Source organism: Microtus ochrogaster, chromosome 17 (assembly GCF_000317375.1).
Source record: "Microtus ochrogaster isolate Prairie Vole_2 chromosome 17, MicOch1.0, whole genome shotgun sequence".
In the NCBI taxonomy this organism is placed as follows: Eukaryota; Metazoa; Chordata; class Mammalia; order Rodentia; family Cricetidae; genus Microtus; species Microtus ochrogaster.
Genome location: NC_022019.1, coordinates 8,080,740 through 8,094,092, shown reverse-complemented (window position 1 = coordinate 8,094,092; position 13,353 = coordinate 8,080,740). Strand labels below are relative to the sequence as shown.

At 46.4% G+C, this 13,353-nt stretch overlaps 1 protein-coding gene across 1 annotated transcript in view; it reads right to left on the bottom strand.

Annotated features, from left to right (window-relative positions):
• Cryl1 (crystallin lambda 1) overlaps positions 1-13,353 on the bottom strand; it is a 110,441-nt gene that overhangs the window by 34,199 nt on the left and 62,889 nt on the right. The gene's annotated exons all lie outside the window — the stretch shown is intronic.

The window sequence follows — 13,353 nt, the reverse complement described above, 5'->3', positions numbered from 1 at the left end:
CATCAGGGTTCCCTGACCTGTGGGAAGTCCAAGGACCGCCCACCTCCATCCAGGTTTAGAAAGTTGAACATCCCAGGCTCCCCCAAAGAGGCAGGAAGTTTTACTGGTTTTCTTCCCCAAACCCCACTCTGCAAAAGGCTATGAAATAGAGTTCTGCCTTTCCCAGAAGCAGGTCACAAGACTCTGCAGGAGGTGCCCTGCACACACAGAGAAGAGGAAAGGGGCACCTTGGCTTGGAAGACAGGGAAACAGATAGGACGAACCTACCCAGAAGGCCCTTGCTCACTCCTTAGGTCAGAATCCCTCTGTCCACTCTTCATCTTACCAGCTGGAAAACCACATGGGGTTTCTTGGATCCTCACTTTCGACTAGTGTGGTGCCACATAAAACTTTATTAAGTAAATGTGCATGTTCTTATTGGTCTCTGTTTTGCTAGTGGAACCGCAGCCATGGACCTTGCCAGAGGTGAGAAGAGATCATCCAGTTGCAGAACTCGCTCCACTACTGGTTTTAGACAGGTTTGAACATTCTCACCCTAAGAGGCCTGGGCTGGGGTCAGTTCCATGGGAAGATATTTGCCCAGCATCTGGAAGCAACTCTGCCTCCATTTCCCAGAACCAGGGTGCAGGGAACCTGCCAACTGAGAATTCTCACGATGCAAAAGTCCGTCCAGGAGAAGAATCCTACAGCAGCAGCAGCACTCACAGGGGCCCTCGAGCGAACTGCTATAACACGAGTGCTTTCATCCTATCTGCCCCGACATCACATCCAGATCTTCAAGGGAAAATGAACAAACGCACTGCACCTGTAACTCCCAGAGGCACTCCGGGACCCATTCCTAATTGGGAGTCCTCTGGAAACAGTCCTTTGTTTTTAACAATTGCAAAGCACTAAGTGGGGTGGGCACCCGGATAGAAAAGATAGCGGAGTGAATTTGGATTAATTACTGCTGATAACAAGCACTCTGAAATTCTAATTGCGGGGCTGGGTGGGACCGAGATGGCAATCACAAACAGCCCAGGCTGGCCACAGGTGAGGGGTGTTGCTGGGAACTTGGAGTTGAGGGGGACACCCTGCTCTGGATGGAAGCACCGTACCCACGGGGATCACACTGAGGGTCACTCTTAGCAAAGTGGGTCCCTGCTCACCTGGGAGGCAGAGACCTTCCACCATAACCTTTGTGACATTCACTTTCTTCTCACAATGGCTCGAAAGCCAAGGATTAGAATCAATGAGGTGCTCCTTAACTAAAAATCCCAAGCTCCACCCCGGACCTTGTATAGGCGGGACTGAGGTACCCACATTTTTCACAAGCATCCTGGTGATTCCTTAAGCTCAGAATTACCATCCATAAGTTCAGAGCCACAGTGCATTGTCACTACTTAAAAAGAACGGGTACATTCCACACTTGGCATCCTACCGATGCCAGGATCCCCCATCTCCTAGCTCAGTGGTTCTCAACCTTCCTATTGCTGTGACCCTTTAATACAGTTCCTTGTGTGCTGACCCCCCAACCATAACATTATTTCGTTGCTACTTCATGAATGTAATTTTGCTACTGTTATGAATCGTAATGTAAATACCTAATCTAATATGCAGGATATCTGATATGCCACCCTCGGTGGAGTCATGACCCACAGGTTGAGAACCACTGTCCTAGTGACTCACACCAATCAACACAATCACACTGGCACTTTGGCCACTCCAGTGACTCTAACACCCAGCCAATTTCCCTGGAACATTACATGTATGCAACAGTTAAGGTAGTGTAAAGAAACTCAAGAGCCCAACCGTAGAAACTTAGTGTCAAAGTGACATCAGAATCACTCCTCACAGATAAAACTGTCAGCCAGTCTAGAATCCCAGCATCCTATCTATGGAGTGGAGGTCAGCCAGCCTAGAATCCCAGCATCCAGGAGTGGAGGTCAGTCAGCCTAGAATCCCAGCATCCCATCTGGGGAGAGGAGGTCAGCCAGCCTAGAATCCCAGCATCCTAATCTATGGAGTGAAGGTCAGCGAGCCTAAAATCCCAGCATCTGGGAGTGGAGGTCAGCCAGCCTAGAATCCCAGCATCCCATCCGGGGAGAGGAGGTCAGCCAGCCTAGAATCCCAGCATCCCATCCAGGGATGAGAAAGGGTCCACACTGTGTTTGTTTATACTTTTTAAACCTATAATCAGGCCACTTGAAATTTTATTACAGGAAAAACCATATAAGCATCCCATCTCATACACAGAAGCAAAGAATGGAGTCATTTAAGAACTGTAAAGCCCATTGTGTTCGGTCCGCTTATCAAAACGGGAAAGGAGCTACAGTAGCTGGCTGTTCCTACTGAGTCACTCCTGGATCAGTTAAGTCTGCGAGGTGGGTTCGGTTTAAATGGAGCCTTGTAGTCCAGCCAGAGGTGAAGACCGAGGCAGGGCTTGTATGAGCTGGGAAAGAATGGGCTCATTGTGCGCCACCCTGCAGATTCCCCTCTGCAATTCTATGCCTTTCTCCCGATCGTTTGATCATGACAGAGGCAAGAAAATCTGAACCACAGGAAACCCAAGCCTCCTGCAATTATGTAAGGGTTTCCAGTGGCCTGTTGGCTTGACATTTGGTTGCTCTTGCTGTGGTAACCAAGTTGTATGAGACGGAGGGAGTCACGGGCCTCAGGCTTCGGTCCATGTCACGCGCTGGGCTCAATTTCCTGTCATTCACTAAGGTAGCCCAGGTCTATAAAAGAGAGTGGGCCATCTTAGTCAGGATCTCAGACGCCCACAGGCTGTAATCCTTGCCCTGAAGGGCTGCAAAGATGGGGCAAACAGCTATGGCAGAGAAATGTAGATCCGCACCGGCTCTCTGGTCCGCACCTCCCTGCTTCTCCAGTCAGCCCGCTGTGGGTGTACTTCTATAAAAAGCTACTACATGTGAAGTATTTGCACTGTCCGGCCTCACTGCTTGCCTCTAACTAATTAAACTCTGACCACATGTCCCAAAGGAGCTGATTTACTATGTTTGTTTGGGTTTATTTGTCAGGAGGGAGTGGGGCTGCCACATCTAACAAAAAAGGCTCATACACAACCGACACCACAGGGATGACTAGATTTGGGCAACAAAATCAAATGGTGAACCCTTGGGAAGTAAATTGTGACAGAACTTCCCAGTCACACAATTCTTAACAGCTGTCAGAATCAGCTTCCTCCTTTAGTTTGTTTGAGACAGAGTCCCTTAGCCCACGCTAGCCTCCCATTCAATACGTAACCAAGGCTGACTCAGAACTCCTAACCTCCTTGCCCAGGCATAAGCCACCATGCTAGCTTTACTCAGTGTTGGGGATCAAACCCGGGGCCTAGCAACTGAGCCAAATCTTTGGCCCAACTCTCACCAGCTTCCAAGTCCAGGCAGAAGCCGCAGCTAACAGGTGAGGCTAAACTTCAACACTGCCTTCTCCCGCACCCCCCAACTATGGGCGGAACGTTTCCACTTACAATTCACAGACAAACGTCAGTGTCTCATACATAGGAAAAGTTAGCTGGGTTGTTGAGGACGTATTGGGACTGCACTCTGGAGAATCTGCACAGTTCCAGCAGGCTGGATCACTGGACAATTCCCAGAGAGAACAGGGCACAAGGTGAGTACCTACTTGTCAAGTCCCGCCACTGGCCACAGGACACACATTCCCACAGATGTCCGCCATGAAGGGCGAAGATGAAACTGTTGAGGTTTTCTTTTAATGGCCTCTACCCTGCCCTGCCCCACCCAGTCACCCCACACAATTGAAAAGGCATTCCATGACTCATGTAAAATATCTGAATGGGAATGTCAGTGTGCTTTCCAAGAAAGCCCAGAAGTCTGCAGTACTTAAGGTATTTTGCACACAACATGGTTCCAAGAGCTGCTTTTAACGTGGGGGAAGAAGACTCAGGAAGGTCAGGCAGAGAAGCTGACAGAGCCCAGGGGACAGTCACTACAGGGCTAGAGGTGAGAGCAGAATGTAGAATGTGTGGCAGCTAGATGTTAGCAATTAATCTCCTGCTTCCGGCTGTCGAATGACCACCACTTTCTCTTCAGTGCTTTCCCCAAGAGCACAGTCTTTAAAAACTATCCGTTAGCAGGCGACTGTCCACATTCCTGAAGAGGAAGACAGGAGAAGTGAGAGGGGGAAAGGAGAGACATGAAGCGGACAAGAGTTTCCCTGCTTCAGAAGTAACTGTGTTCAGAGGAAAGGACGTTCCTTTCCAACCTCCAACATCTCTGCCAAACAAATGGGCTCATTTCCCCCTAAAAATCCAATTAAAGTTTTGGTTTTTGTTTTGTTTACATGTGCTCACTCTGCTAGATAAGAGGTCTCCACAATGATCCCAAACAAATTATACCTAGAGACCTTCCCAAGGCAAATAGGGGGCACAGTGTACTGGGCAGTCTGGGGGAGCAGTGGGGTATAGCATACTGAACAGTTGTGGGGAGCAGTGGGGTACAGCATACTGGGCAGTTGTGGGAAGCAGTGGGGTACAGCATTCTGGGCAGTTGTGGGGATCAGTGGGATACAGCGTACTGGGCAGTCGAGGGGAGCAGTGGGGTACAGCATACTGGGCAGTAGTGGGGAGCAGAGGGCACAGTGTACTGAGGGATCAGTTCCTGGAGCTTAAGTGTTCTGCTTATAGAGATTAGTGCTGTCTGCTTTAAAAAGCAGTGCTGCCTCAGGTGATATCACAGAACCTCAAGAGGCAAAGGTGGCACAGCGCTGTCCCTCCAAACATCTATTCCCATCCTCATTCCTGGGATATTTTTGTACCTTTTATGGAATCATTTATTTACAATTTAGATGCTTGACATGAAAAAAAGAATACAATAAAAACAGTTCACTTACATCTCTATTTATGCTATTGACTTATGGAATTTCTAGTATTTCTCAGGAGGAAGAGGTGACACTGGTCTGAGTGCCATGGGCTAAGCCACTGTGCCACTGGAGCTCCAAGAGAAGTGACATTCTTAAATACTCGTTATTGAGACTTTTGTTTTTGTAGGGTGTTTTTTGTTTGGGGTGGTAGTGTGTGTGTGTGTGTGTGTGTGTGTGTGTGTGTGTGTGTGTGTGTGTGGCTAGCCTTGGCCTTACCATGTAATTAAAGATGACCAGTAACTCCTAATCCTCTTGTCCCCACCACCCACCTCCCAAATGTTAGGATTACATATATGAACCATGACACCTGGCTACAAGTTGGTTTTAAAAAAAAAACCTGCCCAACCACAGTAAAGCAGGATCTTATTCTGTAGCCCAGGCTACTTCAGAACTCACTCTGTAACCCTGATAAAGCCCATCTGCCTCCAGAAGGCTGGGACTGCAGGCTGTGCCACCACACCCAGCTGCTACATTTTGAAGAAGACACTTTGCAATTTCCATTAAGTTTTAAAAAATTCATTTTAAAGCCACAGCATTTGCTTTATTTAATGCTGACAATCAGATGGCTTGTTTGCTTCTTTTCCTGTTTCCTTTATCATCCGTTCGAGCTGTCATCCTCACCTGTGGCACTGAAGAGAGCACACACCCCACACCTTCTATGTCCCGGGTAGCCTCGCTGTGTGGCTAACGATAAACTTAAATTCCAGTCTCACTGCCTCCATCTCCCAGCTGCTGAGGTCCCAGGCATGCACCACCATGCCCGGCATTGGCGGCACTTGGCCTTCGGCAGTCTAGGCAAGCACTCTACCATCCCCAGTCCGTTTGTGTTGTGCTGTTTTCTTTGGGACAGGATCTAGCTGAATAGCCATGGCTGGCCTGGAATTGGCTATGAAGACCAAAGCAGCCTTAAAGTTTTAGAGATCCTCTTGCCTCTGACTCCCACATGCTGAGATTATATGTACACCGCATCCCTCACTCACCTTTGTAAAGAGATTCCTAGTTTTGTCTGTTACATATTGGATACTTCAATCTTCAAAAAAAATTGTTTTCTTTTTGAAAAAACTGAAACCACACTGATTTTTTTAATGGCCTTATTTGGTGGTTTTGGTGGGTCAAGATTTCTCCTACAAGCCAGGCATGGTGGCAAACACCCAACTCTCAGCACTCGGGAGCTAGAGGCAAATGCATCAGGAGTTTGATGCCATCATGGGCTATACAAGACTTGTTTTAAAACATAACAAAATAAGATTTAAAATATTTAATACAAATAGAGTCACTTTAGCCCTCAATTTGTAATATAATGCTAGTCTGTGTCAACATGAATAGTCAAACATGAGCGGTTGGCAATACAATATTCTTTCCTAGGCTCCAAAAGAAACCAACCAAGTATTCATATGGTGTGTGCATGTGGGGCAGAGAGAAGTCATTGGACCAGAGTCCTACACCAAAGCCATGACGTTTCCTTGAAAATAGCAAGAAGGTAGGGTAGGGACCCCATGTTGATGGCCTGCCTCACAAGGCCACACAAAATGAGTCTAGTGCACAGCTGCGTGTGATGTTAAGACATGTGTATTGGTTTTCTCCCGTGGTTGCTGATCCACAACTCCTTCCCCAAGGCCACCCCCATCCTGCCTTTAGCTGGTCATAAAGAAATCCTCTGACCTCTCCTGACAGATAGTAAGTTATACTCCTCATTCCAGAAGAGTCTTGTCCATGCCCTAGAGGAAGGAATGCTGTGTGGAGCAGCTGAGCAGCCTGCTGAGGCCCTGGAGTCTGACTGGTACCCACCCTTGCTGCTGCTGTGAGATTGGACCCTTTTGTCCAACCATATTTTAATACCGTTGTCCTTGCTTCAATCACACTTTCTCAGGGAAATCTCCCCAACACTCAAAGGACAGGGTTCAGGGTTTAGATGACCGTCTGCATTGCTAAACAGGTGGGAGGGAGACTGTAGAGGGTGCAAGCCCAGGGAGGCTTCTGGAAGCTTTGGTCTCCTCTCTACCAATTGTAGCCTTTGTGATATGCTTTACAATAAACTATACGGAACAAATCAATGCAACACAGTCACCGGACTGTGGGAAGCCCGGGTTACAGGAGGAAATGCAGCAGGAAGTGAGACTTGGTCCCACACCTGTAAATCACAGCACTAAAAGGCAGAGGCAGGAGGATGTTGTGTAGGAAACCCACCTCAGCTACATAGTTCCAGGAACAACAGCCACCTTGTCTCAAAAACAAACAAACAGAAGTGTAAAGAAACCAGGAACTTCTGGAAAAAGTGCAGGGGTGGGGGAGCAGCCTTAGGGGTTGGTCCACCATCCACAAGACTGTCAGACCCAGGTGGGTAGACAGATTTCTGCAGCCCCCAGCCAGTATCTACCGCAGCGGAATGCAGCCCGCTGGATTTGCAGGAAGTCACTTCTGAAGTCTGTGTTGACTGCCTGTGAGAACATGGGGATAGTATCACCTTGGGACTGACACACACCTCTATGGAACCACAGTTCTGATGTTTTATCTCCCATCAAGAAAGCCAACAGAGGAGTGAAAAGGGAGATGCTTAATCTAAGTGCGTAGGAGGGATTGTCTATTAGTTTATTGCCATGACCTTTGGCCTATAATAGAATGCAACTCTCACCAGGGTTCCACACAGGGAAGAAAAGAAAACATTGTGACCCCGAAAACAAGGGTAGATAGTTTCATGGGTGGAGGGGGACACTCCCATGTGGAAACAAACCTTTCTTCCATCAATACGTAAGAACTTCTGATTCTAAAACTAGGAGGTGCTAGAAAACCTAGTCCTTCTTCAAATACTGAACAATTCTATACAAAACAAACCATCCTTTTAATTGAAGTGCTTCACTGATAGAAAGCTAAGAAAATCATCTTTTAAAAAAAAAGCCCAAAGCAAAAGTATTGGAGCAGATGCTGGGGCCACAGGGTCAGGAGTCCATTTCAGTGTCTGGATGGGAGCTGATTCAAATACCTTCCTGAAAGGCTAAAAAGATGAGACACGTTTGAAAACCATAGCCAATCATTAAGACTCAGGTCAGTGAGAGACACTGTCTTAAAAGAACAAGATGGTAGGCTCCTGAGGAACAAAACCCAGCGTTATTTTCTAGCTCCATATGCGTACTCTGACATATGAACACGGCTACATGGGTGTACCTGTACATACACAAACACATGGACACATTCAACACAAAATAAATAAGTAAATATAGATGAATGAATGAATAGATTATGTCTTGCATTCAGGAAGACATAAAATGGTAAGAGTCTGGGGGTACAGTCAAAGAGTAGAATACTTGGCTAGCATAACAGAGGCTCTGAGCTCAACTTCTGACACCAAAAACAAAACAAAACCAACCAAAAACATTAGCAGACAAGCTGGGTATGGTGGGCATGCCTTCAATCACAGAACTTAGGTAGCTGAAGCAGGGGGGTCATGAGTTACCCTCAAAATTAATATTATGTGTATGCACGTGTACGAGATACATGTGTGTGCATGTGTGTGAAGTGTATTGTGCAAGCGTAGGTGTGTGTAAGCGGTTAGGTGTTTGATGTGTGTGCCGCTGTACACACAGAAGCCAGGGGAGGGTATCTAATGCCAGGGGGAGGGTCTCTTGCTGAACCTGAAGCTTGAGATTTCTCTCCTAAGCTGCATCCAACACACCCCAGCAACCCTTCTAACTACCTCCCCACCTTCCCCCATCCCACCCCGTCAACAGTATAATTACAGGCATGCACAGGCTCTCAGGCTTGCACAGCACAAGCTCCTAACTGCTGATCCTCATTCCTCCCTGTAGCCGGTTCTGTGAGTTAGTGGAGCAGGGACATTCGAAGTCCAGTGTGCTGACAAAGGGCCTGAACTAAGAATGGGCAGACAATCAGTGAACATTGTCACTGATTAAAGAAAACCTGTGGGACTTGTTGATCTCATGCCATGCCTTTGGCTTGAGGACTTCAGTCATCTAGTGTGCTCTAACATGCTGCAAGGAGAAACACGAGCCCTATTCCTGCCTTCACTATCCAATCCTGGACCCACATGTTTAAAGCATGCTTCTGTCACCGTGGCTTGAGGGTCTGGGCTTTTAGCCTGTCTGACTTCTGACTTAGGGTGATTCTGCTCAGGGTCTGAGTACAAAGGCCCCTCTCCCCCTTGAAGAGTGTGTTTGGGATTATGGTGGTGGCCACAGATAAACTGGGTGTATCTGTGGGACTTTAGGAAGGTGGATGTCTGAGAGAGGACAACCTCAGCATTAACGTGTGTTTTCAAAGCACCCTGGTTAAGGAATGGACTCGGGGTGGGGAGGGGACCTTTGCCAAGACAAGAAAATGTGGGGAGCTTGCCAAAAAACAGTTCTAGGAGATGGCAGACACAGAGACAACTGATTTAAAACAGGGCAGGCAACACTTGTGGTGACTGAAGAAAGCAAAACCACACTGTGGTGCCAATCCAAACTGCCACTTAGCCGCTGGCCTGCTGTCATGACAACAGACACATATGATGCCATGCTCTTGGTAAAGTGAGAAGACAAAGAGCATCCCCTACTAAGCAGAATTCCTGGGGAAGAACAGCACACACTGCCAACAGTTCTCACTCACCACCAGGGGGCCGGCACAATACACCACAGCATACACCAAAAGCTGGATCTACTGGGCTGGAGAGATGGTCACCTATAACTACAGCTCCATGAGTATATGATGGCTTCCTTGGTCACTGCACTCATGTGCACATAAACACATATATACACAACTTAAAATCTTTAAAACCAACAAACTAGCTAGGTAGTGGTGCCACCCCCCCCCTTTAATCCCAGCACTTGGGAGGCAGAGGCAAGAGGATCCCTGTGAGTTCGAGGCCAGCCTGGTCTACAGAGCTAGTTCCAGGACAGGCTCCAAAGCCACAGAGAAACCCTGTCTCGAAAAAAAAACCAAAAAAAATCAAAAAAAAACCAAAAACCAAAAAAAACCAACTCCTCCTAGATATAGGGAAATAGCAGAATGAGTTGTTTTAGACAAGTTATTGTTGCTACAAATAAAAGAGAAACGCAAAAGTTAATCCTTTCCAGGCTAGGTGTGGCTGTGGTGCACACCCATTATTCCAATACTTAGAAGGCAGAATCAAGAGGATTACAAGTTCAAGACTAGCCTGGGCTACAAAGTGAGACTTTGTTTTTATTTTTAATAATTCTTACTTAAGATATTGGAAAGCATTAAGAGTGAAAAATTAAAAGCCAATATCCACATAGGGAGGAACTCAGAGACAAGCATTTGTACCCATCTTAACTTTCCCTTTTCAATGAGTAATTATCTGTTTCAAAGTCACAGGACTTGGAGGCTGAGACAGCCAGCAGAACTTTTAACTTCCTCAGAGTGCTGGGGGTGGGGGAAGCAGTCTAACCCTCCCAGGGTTGTTTCTTAGGAATAATCGTGACAAGAAACAGGACAATCTTCCTAAGAACTGATGCCCAGCCTCAGCTCAGCTCCGTCTCCAAGTACATTAGGGAGACCTGCTTCCGGCCTTCTGGAAAAGTCTCTAGAGGCAGAGCATTAGCTAGAGCCCTGGCTCTTTCACTGGCAGTGTCTCACAATTTAGAACTAGGGCCGAATGACATTCAGAGAAGTTAGTCTCAGCTGTGAACTCTGAAATAACAATAATTAACATGTTTGAAAAATTACAAAATTTTAAACATTTTTAGAATATAACAAAACTATTAGAAAAGATCCAAATAGAAATTCAACAACTGAAAAATACAATTAACTTAAAAGATGCATTTCAAAGCAGATCAATTAGACCTAGCTGAAGAAATAATAAAGACACATCAGGATAAAATATCTAAACTGAAGGATGGAGAATGCAGGGAAAGCAAGGCAGACACAGAGAAATGCTACACAGTAGCTCACACAGTAGCTGCGGTCCCAGGAGAGGAGGAGTGACTGTGGGTGGATGGGAAAACGGAGCAGGAGGAGGACCTGACTGAAGCAGTTACTTTGTTTGCTTGCTTAGGTTTGCAAGGGTCTGCTTGTAAAGGTTTGTGAGGGGGATGAATGTGCATGTATGCGCACACAGGTCAACCTCCGCCTTGGTGTTGAAGACAACATCTCTCCCTGGGACTGGTTAATCTAGGTTGGCTTAGCCAGTAAGTCCCAAAGATCCTCCAGTCTCTGTCTACCCAGTTCTGGGGTTACAGAGAACTCCAGTTCTCATCATTTCAAGGCAAACATTTCCCAACTGAGCCATCTCTCTAGTCCTTTTAAAGACCTTTTTAAGGGACAGTTTGTCTGCTACACTAAACATAGAACAACAAAACACTCCCTCTCAAACAAGAAAAAAGGTAAAGTCTGACACTTGAGGCTGTCTTCTGACTTCCACGCATGTACTATAGTACACACACACACACTTTAAATATATATATTATATATGCCTAAACTTTCAGTCTAAGAAAGGAAAGTTTCCTTCCAAGTGGAGATTTATAAAGTTTCTGTAGCATTGGCTACCATCAAATTAAAGCTCTCATTAACACGAAACTTGCCCAGGGAAGAGAACTGCTGGGAGAATACTTGACCGCCAGCAGGGATATGATTAGCCGTTGCTGCAGATGAACAAAGTTACAAGCCTTCATGGTTAATAATACTACAGGAAAATAAAACTTCTGAAGTCATGAGTCTCGATAGATGACAAGAGCTGAGCACTTAGGCGCCAGCACTGTCAGGTTCTCTGCTGGTCTAGCACTCACAGTGGGGGACCTCCCTTAAGGAAGCGCAACCCTCTTCCTTTGGAAAAATGCAAGGCTAAAAACATGAATGAGAGGAGTCTTGTTTCCCTAACCAGTGCACTGCAAGACTTGAAAATGATTCCACTGAAAACCTTGGGCTTAAAAATGACTGTGTCCAGCTGGGTACTGCAGAGAATACTCATGGTCCAAGTTATCTGAAAAGCTGAGGCAGGAGAATCCACTGAGCCCAAGATCCAGGGCTAGAGTGTACTGTGTTGATCTATGTTGATGTTCACACTATGCTTGGCATCCTTAAGCTGACCTCTCAGGAGGGGGAACCATGGGACTGATCAGAGTGGGAAGATGCCTAGGAACAGCCTGAATAATGTGATCAGACCTTGTCATAAAAAAAAAAGATAAAGCAGTAGCCATTGTCGTTGTTGATGTGCACTGTGCATCACTGCGCAACTGAGAGACCACTCACGACACAGTTAATGCGACTCGCCACTGCATTCACGTTGAGCAGCTAATTTTAGCTCAGGGTCTCGAGGAAGCAAGCCCAAAGGCAGGGCCAATCAAGAGCTAGCACATAAAATCCACACAACTGCCCTTGCAAGGACAAGACCCCCACTGGCAGCAGAGACACTCTAACTTACAATAGCTTTTGGTGCTGAGGATAAACACAAGTTAGTGTCGCCTGGCCACAGGACAGAATGACAGAAAATCCTTCAGTGCAGAATGACTTCCTTATCTACTTATGGAAGCTACCAGCAGTTACCACAGCCACAGGAAACGCAGGGAAACAAGCAGAACTGAGGTTGTCCTGAGGTTGTCCGTGACATCAAGGGTCTCTTGGAAAAACAAATGTGTTTTTGTCTCACTGACATGTCTGAAAGCAGGAGCCCTAAAATTCCCATACTGAGCTGAAGTAAAGGGGAACAAGAACAAAAACCCCATCCCTGGAGGACGGGTGAGAACAGATGCTGTCCACCCCAGGGAGAGCCAGGATCCCTGCAGAGGCCGCCCTGGGGACACAACACCCAGGACAATAGTCAGAATCTTCCCCAAGCTCAAAGGTCTTAAGCCGTACATAAGAGATGAACGCTTTTGGAAAGGAGAGCATGGAACCAGACCTTCATGAAGGACATGCAAAGGGAGGACCAAGTGCTGAGAATGGAGCAGATGTGGAGAGGAAATCCCACATGAGCCTCTGGCCAACTAGTCATTGTCTTAAACACATGGCATTACTGACAGAACTGGGAATCTTTGGCGCACCTAGGGTAACCACAGCAACTCCAAACCTTAAAATTCACCCAACTGTGGGCTAGAATTTTAAGGTTTGGAGTTGCTATGGTTATCCTAGGTAATCATAACTCAAATCTGCAGTAAAAGCCTAGCAGAAGGAAAGGTGTACCCATACCAGACTTAAAAACTTCTTACTGAAACTTAAAGCTTCTACTGTCCTGCTGGAGATGGCTAGATTTTAAAGTAACAAGGCATACAAAAACGCAAGAAAGATTGGCAGCAGACACCCAGAAAACAAAGTGATCATCAGAGACTCAGGTATGGCTCAGACATTGGGGTGATCTGATGGTAATTATAAATAATTATGATTAATATGCTAAAGGCATTCATGAGAAATTGGTTCATATGTGTTATTTCAGCGGAGACTCAGAAGCCATGAGAAGATGCCCAAAAGAATGCTAGAAAAGAAAACAGCAAAGAAACAGAGATGAAGAATGTCTCTTGACAG